Raw genomic sequence first — 18230 nt, 5'->3', positions numbered from 1 at the left:
ATTATCTTTAATCTCACTATAAAACAAATCTACATCGGGCATATCGAAATAGCACAGTATTACACTATATTTGTAGCAAAGAGGATATAATAAGATAGAGTGGTACTGTCATAGTAAATTTTGTAACCGCTGTAAATTCACTGCCATCTATCGACATACTTTAAAACTAAAAATGAAGATTTATAAAAATACGTTAAAATGTATTTAAATATGGATAAATGTTTTTTTTATCTGCATTAATTATTTTTATATGATTTTGACCCATGTTCTTTCAATGATATGCGTTAAAATTATAAATAACAAACGAAACCGTCAACGCCCTCTATACGAGAGTAGGCCAAAACTAGTGGCGCCCTCTGATCGACAATTAAATTTTCGTGATTTTCGAGGCACGTTTTTTCCTTAGACTGTATCCATCTATTACGGAGTTATATCTATCTTTGTTTGTAGTATATTCATAACAGAAAGTACGAACGCAAAGTTGTCAATAACGCAACGCAACTCAATATTATAATCGTCATATTTTCATATAAAAATGCGAAATCGCCTTTTCATACAAACTTAGCCCTATTGAAAATATTTTGACACAATTTGTTGTACATCAACCACAGCTATGACCCGACGTTTGATTTTTTCGAATTTTTTATTATGAGGTAAATTTATAAGAATAAAATTACGAGCTGTAAAAAATGTGTATGAAATCTGTTTTTCGCATCTAATTTTTACAATAATCAAAAAATCTAAAAAAGTGTAAACGTAGGGGCATAGATATGGTCTATATACATCAAATTATCTAAAAATATTTTCCATAATGTCAATATCCAGAGAGGAAAATGGAGACTACGTTTGTATGGAGAAGCGGCCGTCCGCTTTCCTCTTAACACATTCAGTGTCAGCGCGTGCTACATGCGTAGCCGATAACATGCGAAATCCCGTATGCTACGCGCTACGAGCGTAGCCGATACGTAGCGAAATGCGACTGCGAATAGAGCGCCAGCCCGGCGGGTTGCTGGCAGTGAATTCGTTAACATGACTTTGCCACATTCTGTCATTGCAAATGCTATGCAGAGTTAGCTTAGTCAGAATCTAGGAATACTGATTGTTGTTAAACTAAATTATTCCATAGCACGAAATACGTAAGTATACTGCAGTCATTATTTATTTTATGTGTTACGTTAATATTCATGGCAAAATTCATGTTATTCAAGCATGTAGTTTTAAAATGATTAAAATAGGCGGCGGTTAGTTAGACTAAGCTAAGTTGGCAGCGATTTATATAGCGTCGTACCCGTGGTTAAGAATAAAACTGGGGACTTAGCCGACCGTAATAACTACAGGCCGATATCATTAGCAACAATTATGGCCAAAATATTTGATAGTGTGCTTAAACAGCTAAATGAATGTGTTAAACTGCATGACAACCAATTTGGTTTTCGACCCCGTCTGTCTACAGAATCCGCAATACTGTGTCTAAAGCACACTATCAAATACCAAATCAAATATCAAATACTAGGAGTAAGACCCCAGTTATTGCCTGTTTCCTGGATCTATGATCTATCTAGGGCTTTTGACCTGGTTTCCTACAATATACTATGGAAAAAACTGAAGAAAACCGGTATACCACCGGAAACGGTACGTATGTTCAGGTACTGGTATGGAAATCAGGTCAACAGCGTTAGATGGGCAAATGTGCTGTCTGATGAATACAGGTTGGAGTGTGGGGTGAGACAGGGAGGTTTGAGTTCACCAACGCTCTTCAATTTGTATATTAACGAACTGATTGAGACGCTCAGCAGCATCCATGTCGGGTGTCATATAGACGGAGTGTGCGTTAACAACATAAGTTACGCGGACGACATGGTGCTTCTGAGCGCCTCAGTCTGTGGTATACGAAGGCTGAAGGCTGCTCAATGTGTGCGAGGCTTATGCTGCCAGTCACGGTCTGAAATATAATGTAAAAAAAAGCCAGTATGTCGTTTTTGAGTGCGACCGCAACAAATATTCAGAGTTCCCCGCAATTGCGCTAAACGACAGTACTATGGACCGGGTAACCCAATTTAAATATTTAGGCCATGTGGTTGCGGCCGACCTCAGGGACGACATGGACATCGAACGGGAGCGGAGGGCCTTATCGGTGCGTGCGAATATGATAGCTCGAAGGTTTGCGGGGTGTTCCAGGGGGGTTCGGATTACTGTTTAGAGCTTTCTGTACTTCCCTGTATACCTGCAACCTTTGGGCTCAGTATTCGCAGCGGGCCTATTGGGCTCTCCGTGTCCAATATAATAACGCGTTCCGGGTGATTGTGGGACTGCCTCGCTTCTGTAGCGCATCAGGAATGTTTGCGGAGGCGCGAGTTGATTGTTTTCAGACGATCTTGCGCAGGCGCGCCGCATCCCTGGTGCGCCGGGTGCGGGACAGTCCCAACATCATCTTAAGAATGATAGCGGATAAAAAGGATGACTCACGTTAGACCGGGGCGTGACCGGGCCGGAGCTTCCGGCGCGTTGTTTTCTATGGAAAGCATTACGTCATGACCGGGGCTCGGGAGTGCGACGGTGCGGGCACGGTACGGGCCCGGGCCGGTCATGCTATGTGCAAAGGCCTGACATCCCGGGGCCTCCTGACAAGCCATTGCTCTTGGGGTGGTATTCCACTTGTTGAAGATCTGTGTCCAACGTGCATTGCGTCTCACTCTCTCATTAAGCAAAATGTGAAACGCAAATACACGTTGGACCAAGATTGGACAGATGGAATACCACCCTTCGCAATATGCATGCCCGGGTGTATCGGAATATATTTGCCAAAATAAAAAGGTTGCAAAACGTCATAAATTTGTTTCTTAAATATGATGGATTAGCTAATTCGTTACTTGGTCGGTTTATGTTCATGACATCCCGGGGCCTCCTGACAAGCCAGAGACTCAATTCTTCTCTTGGGGTGGTATTCCACTGTTCAAGATCAGTGTCCAATGTGCATTGCGTCTCACTCTCTCATTAAGCAAAATGTGAAACGCAAATACACGTTGGACCAAGATTGGACAGATGGAATACCACCCTTCGCAATATGCATGCCCGGGTGTGTCGGAATATATTTGCCAAAATAAGAAGGTTGCAAAACGTCATAAATTTGTTTCTTAAATATGATGGTTTAGCTAATTCGTTACTTGGTCGGTTTATGTTACTTGGCGCAAAGAGAAGTTAATCAACAATGACTGTCAATCTCTTTAAAAAAGCACATTACCATAAATAAAGCTATTACACAATGCTATATATTGCCGGTTTTATGAAAAGCAATTAAAGATTAGTACATCTATTTTAGTCACACTGGCTCTACATTTTACTTCAGATAGTTGATAGCGCCAGACAGCCAGTTGCCTAAGAAATTTTTTGCCAATTTTAATAGTTCCGTTCATTTTTTGACTTAATTGCATTGAAATAAAAAATGTTCCCAAGAAGCAGAGTTATAAGAAGTAAAGACTGCCGTTTCAAACATATACCTAGTTGGAATATCATATTACAGACAATGAAATAAATTATATAATAAGTATACATGTCGTTACGTAAGATTTATTACAAGCGATTTAGCTAAGTATTAATTTGACTCTTACGTAATAAATATTTAAAATAAGAGAAAATTCCTATTTAAAATACCTTACATTTACAACGAAAACTAATTCATAAATAATATATTACCTATAAATATTTTCCAAACAACGCTGTCATCCGTTAAGATTCATGCAGTCTTTATTATTTACTTTTCCATGTTAGGTGTTGCTACATGAAAGCTAAGTCGCAACACGGGCGACTCGGATGTATACGTCAAAATTATATAGGTTAGATAATGTCTTGATTTATTTTGTGAAATATGGAGGTGTTGCTGAAATGTAATTTAGTCGGATTATATTAAATGAGATGCCTATTGATGTTACTGCTTGTAAAAATAATTCAATAATGAGCATGTAGGTTAATAGAGAATATTACACAAAACTTTGCGTAGCGAGCGTCACTAGCACAATAAAAAAAATCGGTTTCTGCCTCTCTATCACTCTTGCCTATTCAATCGATAGAGAGGCAGATAAAGAAATTTAGATTTTCGCGGTTCGCGGTAGGCCACTTGTAAACAGACCTGAGAAAAAAAACCGCCTTGATCATAGACATAGTATAATATACAAGTAGTTATAAACGCGCTACCGAGCGACCGGGGGTAAAAGAAAGAATATTCATATAAAATTTGGCAGCATAGGATTTTTTCTCTTTCACTCTTATAAATTCGGTATTACGCCATCGCCTCCTATATATGATGCTACCCAGTCGGTGATAGGGACAAAGCATGGCACTATTTTCTCTTTCCTCTTATAGGAATCGCAATAGGACTTGATGTATAATGTCAGTGAAAACTTGTCAAAAAACTGTTTAAGGCCTAGTATGTATAAGTTACTTTAAGAGTTAGTATTGTGCACTAGTGCTACACTCTGGCGGCAGAACATTGCAGTAATACTTCTGTGGGAACACACTACACAAGTGAAGATACATCGATTGACACCGTGTGCTGAGGCTGAGGAACGGTGCGATTGACATACTCCGCGGTTGGGCGGAGAAACATGAAATTGCTCTGATAAGAGCAGTTTGGATTGTCCTGAGAAGGACAGTTGGAATATCCTGCAGCATCTTCGTCGGACTCGTCGTGTCTTCTTTCCAAGCAGCGGGGCACGGCGGACCGACGACACGATGTTGACTCCACAGCGGCCGGCGAGCGAAAGGACTCGCGAAGGCGGGCCACTCAGTTTTATAGGCGCGCCGCGCGCGCCTGCGGCATGTACCAGCGTACCTCCCTCTTGGGTTATCTCTTGTTTCACTCTTCTATGTAAATATGTCTCTTTCTTTCTTTCTTCATTTTTGTATATAAACCGTGTATTCTGTAAATAAATTCATTCAATTCTTGTACATAGACAAGTGTTTTACTTCAGCTATAAACCTTCTGGACCTACATAGCCAGCACCTTCGCTATAGTGGTGACCACCGACTCTGAACAAGAAGCAAGAATAGGATCACAACCAAGAAGATGGGTTTTCCACCGACTTCGTCAGCTCTCGACACCCAATTCCTCATTGGCGAGATAAGAAGACTATCACTCGAAGTCGCCGAGCTGCGTTCAAGACCGCGCGAAAACTACAGTAACCAACGCTACAGCCGCTCTCATCGCCGTTTCCCGTCGCGTCCACGAAACCATTCGCAATCGCAAGACCGAAACCGAAGCCCACGCAGTCGCAGAAGCTCACCGATGCCATATTGCCATTACCACCGTCGATTTGGAATGGACGCCCAGAAATGTGCACAGCCGTGCAATTTCAAACCAATCCCGGCGACAACAGCAGCACCATCGGAAAACTAGACGTAACGCTGGCTGCGGCGGAAACCGGCGTTACCACCAAATCACACCGCCTTTTCGTACGAGACCGAACTACCAAACTTGTCTTCTTGGTAGACACTGGGGCGAACATCTCCGTCCTACCAAGAACACCCGGCACGAAGGCGCAACCTCTACCTTTTCAACTGTACGCCGCTAACAATACAGTTATTCCTACCTACGGCGAGAAGACGCTGGAGCTTGATCTCAATCTACGCAGACCATTCCGGTGGAAATTCATCATTGCTGCAGTATCGAAGCCCATCATCGGTGCAGATTTCCTGGACTACCACCACATCATAGTCGACATCACGAGGAGACGACTGATCGACGGCAAGACTCTATTATACACGAACGCACAACTCTGTACTGCAAACATACCTACCGTGCGCAGTATAGACGTGCAACAGTCGTACCACAACATACTTGCCGACTACCCTGGTACAACTCATCTTACCTCCATGAAGCTTAGCCCGAAACACAACGTCGAACATTTCATCGAAACAACCGGACCACCACTTCACTGCAGACCACGTCCGATTGCACCGCACCGCTACGAACTCGTGAAGAAAGAATTTGCCAACATGATGGAACAGGGCCTATGCAGACCAAGCAAAAGCCCTTGGGCATCACCTCTTCACGTCGTACCGAAGAAAAATGGTGATTTACGTGTGTGTGGCGATTACCGACGGCTAAACGCAATCACTAAGCCCGACCGCTATCCAATCCCACGCATACGTGATTTTACTTACCAACTCGCCGGCAAACAAATATTCTCCACCTTGGACCTCAACCGCGCCTACCAACAACTACCAATAGCAGCGCAAGACGTCGAGAAGAGCGCAATTATAACTCCATTTGGTCTATTCGAATTTCCGAGAATGTGCCCCGGACTCAAAAACTGCGGACAGACATTTCAACGCTTTATTCACGAAGTACTGCGCGACCTTGATTTCGTGTTCCCATTCGTCGACGACCTACTTGTCGCATCGGCCGACGAATCTACGCACGAGAAACATCTACGTTCCGTACTAAGCAGACTCGAAGACTACGGTATAACGATCAACCCGTCGAAATGCGTATTCGGACAGCCATCGGTCAAGTTCCTAGGCTACGAAGTCAGCAAAGACGGCATACGACCACCTACCGAGAAAGTGCAAGCAATCATCGACTATCCTAAGCCGAAAAACATCGACGAGCTACGACGATTTCTCGGAATGCTGAATTTTTACCGCGAAAACATTAAAAATGCCGCACAAATTCAAGCACCACTCTGCAAATACCTACACAATGCGAAGAAGCGCGACAAAACGGAAATCAGCTGGGACAACGAAGCCGATGAAGCATTCAACGCGTGCAAAGTGAGCTTACAAAACGCCGCTTTGCTCGCGCACCCCTCCCACCACGCCCCGCTAGCAATATTCAGCGATGCGAGCGACAAGGCCGCGGGAGCTTCACTTAATCAATTCGTCGAAAATGCCTGGCAACCACTTGGCTACTTTTCGAAGAAATTCTCCGACGCCCAGACTCGCTACAGTACCTTCGATCGAGAACTACTCGCAATATACCTAAGTACGAAACATTTCCGAAAAATGTTCGAAGGAAGAGAACTTATGATTTTCACCGATCACAAGCCGCTCACCTACGCATTTACGAAGACTAGCACAAACAACGAATCACCGCGCCGCACCCGTCAGCTGTTGTATATAAGTGAGTTCACAACAGACATACGACACATTCCGGGAACTCAAAACGCCGCTGCCGACGCCCTATCTCGCATCGAAGCCATCGCATGTCCATCTCCTATCGACTACGAACAACTAGCAAGAGCGCAAGAGCGAGATAGCGACACTATTCGAACACTCGCACAGCAAGATAATCTGTCGCTGAAACAAGTCACGATTCCCGGAACTACAACAAAACTGTACTGCGAAACATCAAGCACGGACTTACGACCTTATGTGCCCGAAGAACAACGCCGTGCCGCCTTCAACGCAGTACACAACATAAGCCATCCCGGAATCCGAACATCACGAAAACTCGTTGCTCAACGCTACTTTTGGCCCGGACTAAATGCCGATGTAGGCAACTGGGCAAAAGCATGCGTTTACTGCCAGCGTGCGAAGATCCAGCGACACACCGCAAGCCCCATTTCGAGTTTCCCGCCAACTACAAGGTTCGAACATATTCACATCGACCTTGTAGGACCTCTACCTATTACCGCCAGCGGACATCGATACCTACTCACAATGATCGACCGCGCAACTAGATGGCCCGAAGCAATACCTTTATGCGAGATCACCGCCGAAGACGTCGCTAAAGCCCTATACGAAGGATGGATCTCCCGCTTCGGATGCCCCGCTACCATCACGACCGACCAAGGACGGCAATTCGAGAGTCGAGTATTTGCGTCACTTACCCGCTTACTCGGCATCGAAAGAACCCGTTCAACGCCGTATCACGCTCAGTCGAACGGAATTATCGAACGATGGCATAGAAGTCTCAAGGCCGCACTCAAGGCCAGACTACAAACCGAGAAGACATGGATCGACACAATACCTACCGTTCTACTTGGACTACGAGCCGCACTACGCACAGACACCGGTGTAAGCCCAGCCCTACTCACTTACGGCTGCAGTGTACGATTACCCGGCGAACTGTTAGTACCTACGCGCGATGACGTCACCATGGACTCCGATTTCGTAAAAAAACTACGAGCGACCATACAAAGCCTAACGCCGACAGCAACAATCCCGCATGGCAACAAGAAACCTATTTTCGTACATCGTGACCTTCAAACCTGTGAACAAGTATTCGTACGAGTCGACGCCGTAAAGAAGCCGCTACAAGCACCTTACGACGGACCCTACCGAGTACTAAAACGAAACGACAAAATATTCACTCTGCAGCTACCTAACCGCCAGACGAATATTTCGATCGACCGCCTAAAACCCGCATTCATCATCGCCGACACCGAGCAAGATATACCTACAACTACGAGTTCAACAAACATACCTACAACTACAAATTCAACGATCGCAACGAATGTACCCACAGCCACAACTACGAGTATACCTACAGCTACAACATCGAATATAACGACGCAACCGACCGTTTCACCGAGTTTACCGACAACACAAGACACCAAAAACGACAACAACAACCAACAACAGAAAAAAGGCATCCTGAAACGAAGAAATGAACAAAACACAACCACGACCGCTCAAGTACCTACAAGCACAACCCGCCGAGGCCGCACCATTCGCCTGCCGGTACGCTTCGCTTGAGGGGGAACCCTGTGGGAACACACTACACAAGTGAAGATACATCGATTGACACCGTGTGCTGAGGCTGAGGAACGGTGCGATTGACATACTCCGCGGTTAGGCGGAGAAACATGAAATTGCTCTGATAAGAGCAGTTTGGATTGTCCTGAGAAGGACAGTTGGAATATCCTGCAGCATCTTCGTCGGACTCGTCGTTTCTTCTTTCCAAGCAGCGGGGCACGGCGGACCGACGACACGATGTTGACTCCACAGCGGCCGGCGAGCGAAAGGACTCGCGATTTTTTTTTTTTTTTTGAACCTGACTTGGGCTCTATTGCAGGGGTGGCAATTAGAGCGGTAGGACTGTGTGGGGGGATGGTAGCCTGGGGAAAATCCAGGACCCTTCCGCATCACACGAGACGGTTTTTGCTACGCTGGAATACTCCTAAAGAGTTTTCGCTCCAGCGCAGATCGGTTGAGCGGTCTCAACCTGATCTGAGGGTGTAAAGGGAATCGAGCTAATGGGAGTTTTGTCGCTGGTTCGCTACAACCTAGCCTAGCCGAGAAGACTCCAGCAAGAAACTCAGCTAGGCCCGACGACTGTCGGAATGATGCTAACCGGTACGCGGCGGTACCGGGTTGATAACGGACTGAATGTGTCGATGTGGTCGCGTGGTGGACGTCCCCGCCGGCGGGCAAGCCTTTGTGTACGCGTTGTGTCCGCGATGGACGCCGCACGCTCAGCGGCCATCCTAGCGATGGACGCTGAGATTGCGTCGTCCGGATCCGTGAGTGTGTGCCTGGGACGACGGACCGAGCGTCCCCTAATCAGTGTGGATCGGGTTACTTCAGAGGGGGAGGTGGAGGAGTGGGAACGTAGTTCGCAGCCTTCCTAACTAACGGATTTCTATGGTGCGGAGCGTTATCAAAGTAACGCCGCGAAGTCTGCTTAAAGAAACCGTAAATGGAGTTAAGCCCCGAGTCACGGTGCAAACTGAGGTTCGTCTGGTACCACGGGGCACCAGTCGCCCTACGGAGGAAACGATTTTGAACGACCTGAAGCGGCTTGAGACTTGACATACTCACGTGTGAGAATGCCACACTTGAGTATGTCATGATTGGACGAACACAAGTCTTGTAAAGGGTCAGCTTATTTCTAAGTGACATTTTACTAAACTTGTTAATCATCGACCCGAGCCTTCCTAATACGAACAGCGCTCTGTTACGTACCCTACGGATGTGGTTTCGGAAAGTCAGCCGACGGTCGAGTGTGACGCCGAGATATTTGACCTCGTTCACCCACGGGATGGGTTGGTCAAATAGCCGTACCGGTTCCACCTTCCTTTCGACCGGCGCGGTGAAAGTAGGGTGGAATATGATAGCCGCGCTCTTATCCGGATTGACTTCAATACGCCAAAGACGAAACCATTGACCGAGGTCGATGATTGCCTCTTGGAGGTATTTCCGGATAAGGTCGCGACGAACGTGAGACGTGAAAAGCGCGGTATCATCAGCAAACAGACCAAGTTGCACCATCGGGTGTCTTGGAATGTCATTTGTGAACAACGAATAAAGCGTAGGAGAGAGGACGGAGCCTTGCGGGACTCCTGCCCTAATGGGGTGTGGGGCTGATAGCGTTCCCTCCAATCTGTAGCAAAAGCTTCTGTCCGTAAGGAAATCTCGTATTATGAGTACGAGTCTGTCCGGCATTCCGATCTGATATAACTTGTATATCAGCCCGTTATGCCAGACCTTGTCGAAGGCTTTTGCTACGTCAAGAAAGATCGCACCAGTCTTTACCCCACTTAGCCGTGAGAAGCCGTCTAAGATGTGCTCCGTGAGGCGGTGCACCTGCTGGACACACGAGTGCCCTGCGCGGAACCCGAACTGTTCGTCAATGACGATTGAATTTGCGACCGTGAAGTTAAGAATCCTAGTAAGAAGGATTCGCTCGAATAGCTTCGCGACGGAACTAAGTAAGCTAATCGGCCTGTAAGAGGACGCAGACGTACGGGGTTTACCCGGTTTCGGAATTCCGATGACCGTTGCACGTTTCCACGCGGCTGGAAAGTGACAATTGGTCAGGGCGGCATTGAAGATGCCGACCAAAACGAGCAGTAGATGCGCGGGCAAAAGTCTCAGCATGCGGTTGGAAATGCCATCCGCACCCGGAGACTTCCGAACACGCAGATACCTTACGCGGGAGCTGACTTCCTCAACCGACACCGGAACGAAAGGTGAAGTTACTGGGAGACGCGATCTCCTGTCCACCTCGGAATTCACCCTCTCGACGTGGGCTTCATCGGCAGGCAGGAGGCTGGGCGTACATTGGGACTCTAAGCTACTCGCAAGGCATTCGGCTTTCTCGTCGTCCTCGAACGCGGGGGTCGGGTGATCCGGGCGATCCAAGGGGGGAGTAGACCAAACGGCATCTGATTTGAGAGATCTAGCTAGTTTCCAGTACGCCAGATGACTAGGCTTTATCTCACCCATCAGATCCCTGAACGAGTTCTCCCGAAATTCGGCAATTCGCTGCTTGGACTCGCGGCACAAGTCCTTCAGGATTTGACGGTTTTCGGGGGAAGGCCAGGACTCGCGAAGGCGGGCCACTCAGTTTTATAGGCGCGCCGCGCGCGCCTGCGGCATGTACCAGCGTACCTCCCTCTTGGGTTATCTCTTGTTTCACTCTTCTATGTAAATATGTCTCTTTCTTTCTTTCTTCATTTTTGTATATACACCGTGTATTCTGTAAATAAATTCATTCAATTCTTGTACATAGACAAGTGTTTTACTTCAGCTATAAACCTTCTGGACCTACATAGCCAGCACCTTCGCTATACTTCCTATTAAAATGCCTGCCTGCAAAGAGTACAAACATCATATTATTTCATTGTATTTCTCATAAAGGGATATTTATTGCTAACTGCGTGTATTGTACACCATAGCGTGTAAGTAACGTATACATACTATGCCTTAAACAGTTTTTGACAAGGTAATTTGTTAACAGATGGCCTACCGCGAAACGCAATAATCGAAATTTTGTTATCTGCCTCTCTGTCGATCGAATATGCAAGAATGATATACAGGCAGACCGAAATTTCGATTGTCGTGTTATGCCGGTTACGCGGTAGGCCCTGTGATTGTGCTAGTGACGCCCTCTACCTATGCAGAGTTTTGCCTATTTTCTGTCTAAAATTACCCAAAGGCACTAACTACTGAAATAATACAATAGTACTCTTCGTACATTTTATTGTTCTTATTTAATATTAATGACTAAGACGTGGAACGCGTAATTTCCTTAGGGGAGCCGCCAGACATCCAAAATAAAAATTTCATCTATGTGCCTCTCCTCCGCACAAATATATATAAGATCGATAGAGAGGCAAATAGATGAACAAATGAAGTGGTTCGCGGTTATAGCCCTGACTGTGAAGTATGAAACCAGGCATACTGCGTATGTAACAATATTTAACTACAATTCTGCCAGGGAGTATGCTCTACAGCTGAAACATAAGAAAGCGTACAACGAAACTAGTGATAAATATAGATATTTTTTAAACTAGTCTAGAATTGTAAAGAGTCTGTGCGGAAAGAGAAGAGTCGTGGAATGTATAGGTCCCAATACATTCCACAACTCTTCTCTTTCCGAACAGACTAGACATTATATAGATATTTCCCATATATTCATTAAAGCTAAGGTGGTTCTGCTGTGGAGCATGAGTAGCATGACACGAATCCCCTAGCCTGATCCTCTAGGGATCCTGGTGAATTTGGGGCCAGAACCCTCAAGCCGTAAAGCTGCAGCGTTTACATTACGGCAAACATATATAATTGTTAAAGGTGTTCTTGTTGTTCAAACCGCGAGTTCTCAGTCCGGTCCGGGGCGAACTACTAGTTATATATCAAACAACAAAGAATAAACATTTATTGAATATATCTTGCTTAGACGTGGCTGCTACGGTCTTCAGGATTTTATTTGCCATGTGATCATCGCTTTTCGGTTGCAACTTGATGCCATCGAGGAATGTCCATGGTACATATATGAAAAAAAAATGTTTATTATACCATTCATTGTACCTATCACAATACCTAATACTACTAGAGGGCACCTGTAACATTATTTTGGCTATCTGGTTGTCTATATCAGCCATTCTCAGTGTGCTCCGCGGACCCCTAGGGCTCCGCAAAGCCTCTGCTGGGGCTCCGTGAGAATACTTGTAATAATAAGAAAAAAATAACCGTTTTTCTATAGGTATATCTGGTCCATAGTGACGAAAGAAAATTTTAATTTGGAGCTCAAATATATCCTGCTTAATCGGTTCAGTAGTTTCGGAGAAAATAGGCTGTGACAGACGGATAGACATACAGACATACGCACGGTGATCCTATAAGGGTTTCGTTTTTTTCCTTTTGAGGGAACGGAACCCTAAAAAATAACTTCTACTTAACATAGCGCTGTTTCTTTGTACTGAATAATATTTAATGTATCTACCAATCCTATGATACGACCTCTGTTCATGGGCTCTGCTCGTTTGCCTCCTATATTAAAAAAACCGGCCAGGTGCGAACTATATGGGGACTATATTTGTATGGCGAACCGGTCATCTTCTTCCTTCTCAATAGCTTTATATATGCTTCGGCACATTATTATACTTATTTGTTATACACAATACACGCATTGTATATCTTACCTTAAACAGAGAGCCAGACGATGTTTGCTGGTTATTGGTTCCTGAAATCTAGTTATTTGTTTGACCAAACGGTGTTTAATCCTGTCGTGAATGGCTTCGAAAGAGCCTTGGGTCATATGAAAATAATCAAAAAATTTGTCGTCGTAGGTCCAAAGCTGCTTAAGGAGCCCGCAGCAGCCTCTTCATCTGCCATTACGGCAGCAAGGGACAAAATTTTAATTTTATTCGGCCTTTCCATTTTTTCTCCTAGTTATCACTATCAGCAAACAATTATTTGTGACATTTGTCATAAACAGTCCGTTGCTCGGATATACAACTATTGTCGGGTGGCCCTGACGCCCCGGCCCCGGAACGCCCCGGCGACGGTGGCGCTCCTGATAGCCCCTGTGTCGGATCGCTCCGGCCCGCCCCGGTCCGGTCACGCCCCGGTATAACGTGAGTCATCCTTAAGCCGGATTGTCCGCTAATGTTACACTGTGCGGGGCTACATTCCCCAATGGGCTCCATACAGTGGTAACTTGTAGGTTAAGTGTGTAGGTTTAGGTATAGGTATAATTGTTATTAGGCTTAGGTACTAACCCTTTTGAAACTGTTTTTTACTAAATAAATGTATGTGTCACGGTTACATGAAATAAATAATTTCAAATTCAATAGCCCAGACTGTGCAAGTGTTATCTAAACATCATAGAAGTTTGACGTTTAAAATAACACTTACAGTCTGAGCTATCAAAATCGCTGTCAACTTATCTTAATGTTCTTATGACATTTAAGCCTGCTAAAATATTGTCGAAGTAAACAAACTGATCTCCAATCTTCGTTCAGGCGTAACTATTATGTAAATGTCGTACCTCCCTATACGTTCCTACTATAGTCGTACCTGCCGTACTCGTACCTATGGTTTGCTATGGTATAAGTACTAGTATTTTCATAAATGGAAGAAAACATAACTGAAAAGAACATCGGTATTTATATGTACGTATTTACGTAGGTACCTATATGTATTGACCATAGTTATGTTTGGTGGTTTTACGATAACTTATGCACTTAGGTAGGATATAGGTATAGATTGATCGTTTTTAGCCTTTTAGGGTTCCGTATCCTTAGGGTAAAAACGGGCCCCTATTACTAAGACTCCACTGTCCGTCTATCTGTCTGTCTGTCTGTCTGTCCGTCTGTTTGTCACCAGGCTGTGTCTCATAATAAACTGTGATAGCTAATAGACAGTTGAAATTTTCACAGATGATGTATTTCTGTTGCCGCTATAACAAATACCATAGAGTAACTTATACTAGAGCGGTACTGTCATAGTAAATTTTGTAACCCCAGTAAATTCACTGCCATCTGTCGACACACTTTAAAACTAAAAATAAATATTTATAAAAATACGATAAAATGTATTTAAATATGGATGATTTTTTTATTTGCATTAATTATTTTTATATGATTTTGACCCATGTTCTTTCACTGGTATGCGTTAAAATTATAAATAACAAACGAAACAGTCAACGCCCTCTATACGAGTGTAGGCCAAAACTAGTGGCGCCATCTGATCGAGAATCAAATTTTCGTGATTTTCGAGGCACGTTTTTTCCTTAGACTGTATCCATCTATTACGGAGTTATATCTATCTTTGCAAATACTAAAGAGTGCCCTTGGTGGGCAAGTCAGACTCGCACTTGTCCGGTTTTTATTATTTACAATTATCAACATAAATCTCTACAAATCTTGCCATCAAAATATCACGTCGGTTGAACCGACTCGGTTCCATTCCAATTCTGAATTCAAATAAAAATGTAAAATAGATTGTGCCACGAAACGAGGTTATTCAAATTCGGAGTTCAAAACAAATAAAATTTAAATATCGAATACGACCGAACAGCCCCATCTATATTCGTGCAAATAAAACTGTCACTTTCAGTAATTTTCGGTTAGAAATATCAAAGAGGATATAATATTATAGAGCGGTACTGTCATAGTAAATTTTGTAACCACAGTAAATTCACTGCCATCTATCGTCACACTTTAAAACTACAAATGAAGATTTATAAAAATACGATAAAATGTATTTAAATATGGATAAATGTTTTTTTTTATTTGCATTAATTATTTTTATGATTTTGACCCATGTTCTTTCACTGATATGCATTAAAATTGTTAAATAACAAACGAAACCGTCAACGCCCTCTATACGAGAGTAGGCCAAAGGTACTGGCGCCCTCTGATCGAGTCAAATTTTCGTGATTTTCGAGGCACGTTTTTTCCTTAGACTGTATCCATCTATAGATATATATCCTCTTTGTATCTATCTTTGGAAATATGTATATACGTATTTAATCTGTGTTCGAACATCACGTTAATACACTGATTAAAACTTTCACGATTTTTACGCCATACGAAGCAACTTTTACTATGGGACCAACCCCGAAATCGCGATTTTTTTTTACTTTCCCATAGAAAATGTCAGACAGCCGGTTCAACAGCCAAAATGTATGAAACAGCCAAATTTGTTTTCGCGATTTCCGGGATTGGTCCGATACCAACTTTTGCTCAGTATGACCTGTAATTATTCAATTTAAATATCGAATACGAGCGCCATCTATCTTCGTGCAAATAAAACTGTCACTTTCAGTAATTTTCGGTTAGAAATATCAAAGAGGATATAATATTATAGAGCGGCACTGTCATAGTAAATTTTGTAACCACAGTAAATTCACTGCCATCTATCGTCACACTTTAAAACTACAAATGAAGATTTATAAAAACACGATAAAATGTATTTAAATATGGATAAATGTTTTTTTTTTTATTTGCATTAATTATTTTTATGATTTTGACCCATGTTCTTTCACTGATATGCATTAAAATTGTTAAATAACAAACGAAACCGTCAACGCCCTCTATACGAGAGTAGGCCAAAGGTACCGGCGCCCTCTGATCGAGTCAAATTTTCGTGATTTTCGAGGCACGTTTTTTCCTTAGACTGTATCCATCTATAGATATATATTCTATATTGGTACTACGTAAACGAAATTAATAACTAGCTTAAATCTAAAATAGGCCCTTGAGGCATTGTACCAAGGATGCTGGCGGCATTTCCCCGCTGTATCGCAATGCTGATACGTTGTGCGAGAAAGCCGCCAGCTCTTCGGTCACCAGTTACGTCAACCAGACGCTTCGCGATTTCTGCAAACAACTTCTATATATTTCTATTCTATTCTATTATTCACAACGACGGGACTTAGATACATGGTGTACTAGATTTAGGCTCCGAGAACAATATTTCAAGAAAAAACTTGCTAGTGATGTTCAGGATTTTTAGTACACAGAACAGACTAGAGGGCCTGCCGCGAAAATAGAAATTTTTAATTTTGTCATCTGATTCTGTATCAACATACAACCATAGAGTAACTTATACTAGAGCGGTACTGTCATAGTAAGTTTTGTAACCCCAGTAAATTCACTGCCATCTGTCGACACACTTTAAAACTAAAAATGAAGATTTATAAAAATACGATAGAATGTATTTAAATATAGATAAATGATTTTTTTTTGCATTAATTATTGTTATGATTTTGACCCATGTTCTTTCACTGATATGCGTTAAAATTGTTAAATAACAAACGAAACCGTCAACGCCATCTATACGACTGTAGGCCAAAACTAGTAGCGCCCTCTGATCGAGAGTCAAATTTTCTTGATTTTCGAGGCACGTTTTTTCCTTAGACTGTATCCATCTATTACGGAGTTATATCTATCTTTGATACAACTCAATAATATAATGACTAACTACGAGCTGCTGCCACTTCTAAATTTGTTCAACGGTTTAAGTGTGAAGAGGTAAGAAACAGACAGACTTACAGTTACATCGCATTTATACGATTTATAACTTAGTAGGAATAGTGTTGGTAATTTATCATACCTACTCACTCAAAGATAACTAGGTACTATCGTTTGTAAGAAGCCGTAAACATAATAAACGCTACTTATTATATTACTTATCACTGTTCGTGTGAGTCAGTCTATGATCGACTTCCTTAGCTATAAGTTCTTAGCAAATAAAAAAGACTTGGTGTAATAAACTACTCGTGTGTTAACTGTAAAAAGTCTTAAGATACTCGTGCGATGTGTTAAAATAAATGGATCCAGAGAGGCAGCCGCTTTTGTCCGATGTGAGGTGTCGGAGAGTTAGGTAAAGTGGGTGCTTGCGATACCTAGTGTTCGATTAAACATATCCACAGTATGATAGTATGTACTAATCAATTATTATCAGATTGAATTATGCTAGAGAAAAATAAAATAAACGCCCATAATTTCAGTGTTTGAGCTGCACAGTCAAAGTCAAATCAAACAAAACAACTTTTAATGGCGAATTGTAGTTTTTAGGGTTCCGTACCCAAAGGGTAAAAACGGGACCCTATTACTAAGACTCCGCTGTCCGTCTGTCTGTCTGTCACCAGGCTGTATCTAATGAACCGTGAGCTAGACAGTTGAAATTTTCACAGATGACGATGTATTTCTGTTGCCGCTATAACAACAAATACTAAAAACCGGCCAAGTCGGACTCGCGCACCGAGGGTTCAGTACTTTTTAGTATTTGTTGTTATGCGTTGTGCTGTGAAAATTTCAACTGTCTAGCTATCACGGTTCATGAGATAGGTACAGCCTGGTGACAGACGGACAGCGGAGTCTTAGTAATAGGGTCCCGTTTTTACCCTTTGGGTACGGAACCCTAAAAAAGGACGGAACCCTCGGTGCGCGAGTCCGACTTGCAATTGGCCGGTTTTTTAATGACATAAGAAGCTACTTAATAGGTGTGCTCGGGGCGTCGGTAGTATTTTACAAGTGAAATTGCACATACATGTTTCT

The sequence above is a fragment of the Cydia strobilella genome, chromosome 16, assembly GCF_947568885.1.
Source record: "Cydia strobilella chromosome 16, ilCydStro3.1, whole genome shotgun sequence".
NCBI classification, from domain to species: Eukaryota; Metazoa; Arthropoda; class Insecta; order Lepidoptera; family Tortricidae; genus Cydia; species Cydia strobilella.
This window is presented reverse-complemented; position numbering follows the sequence as displayed.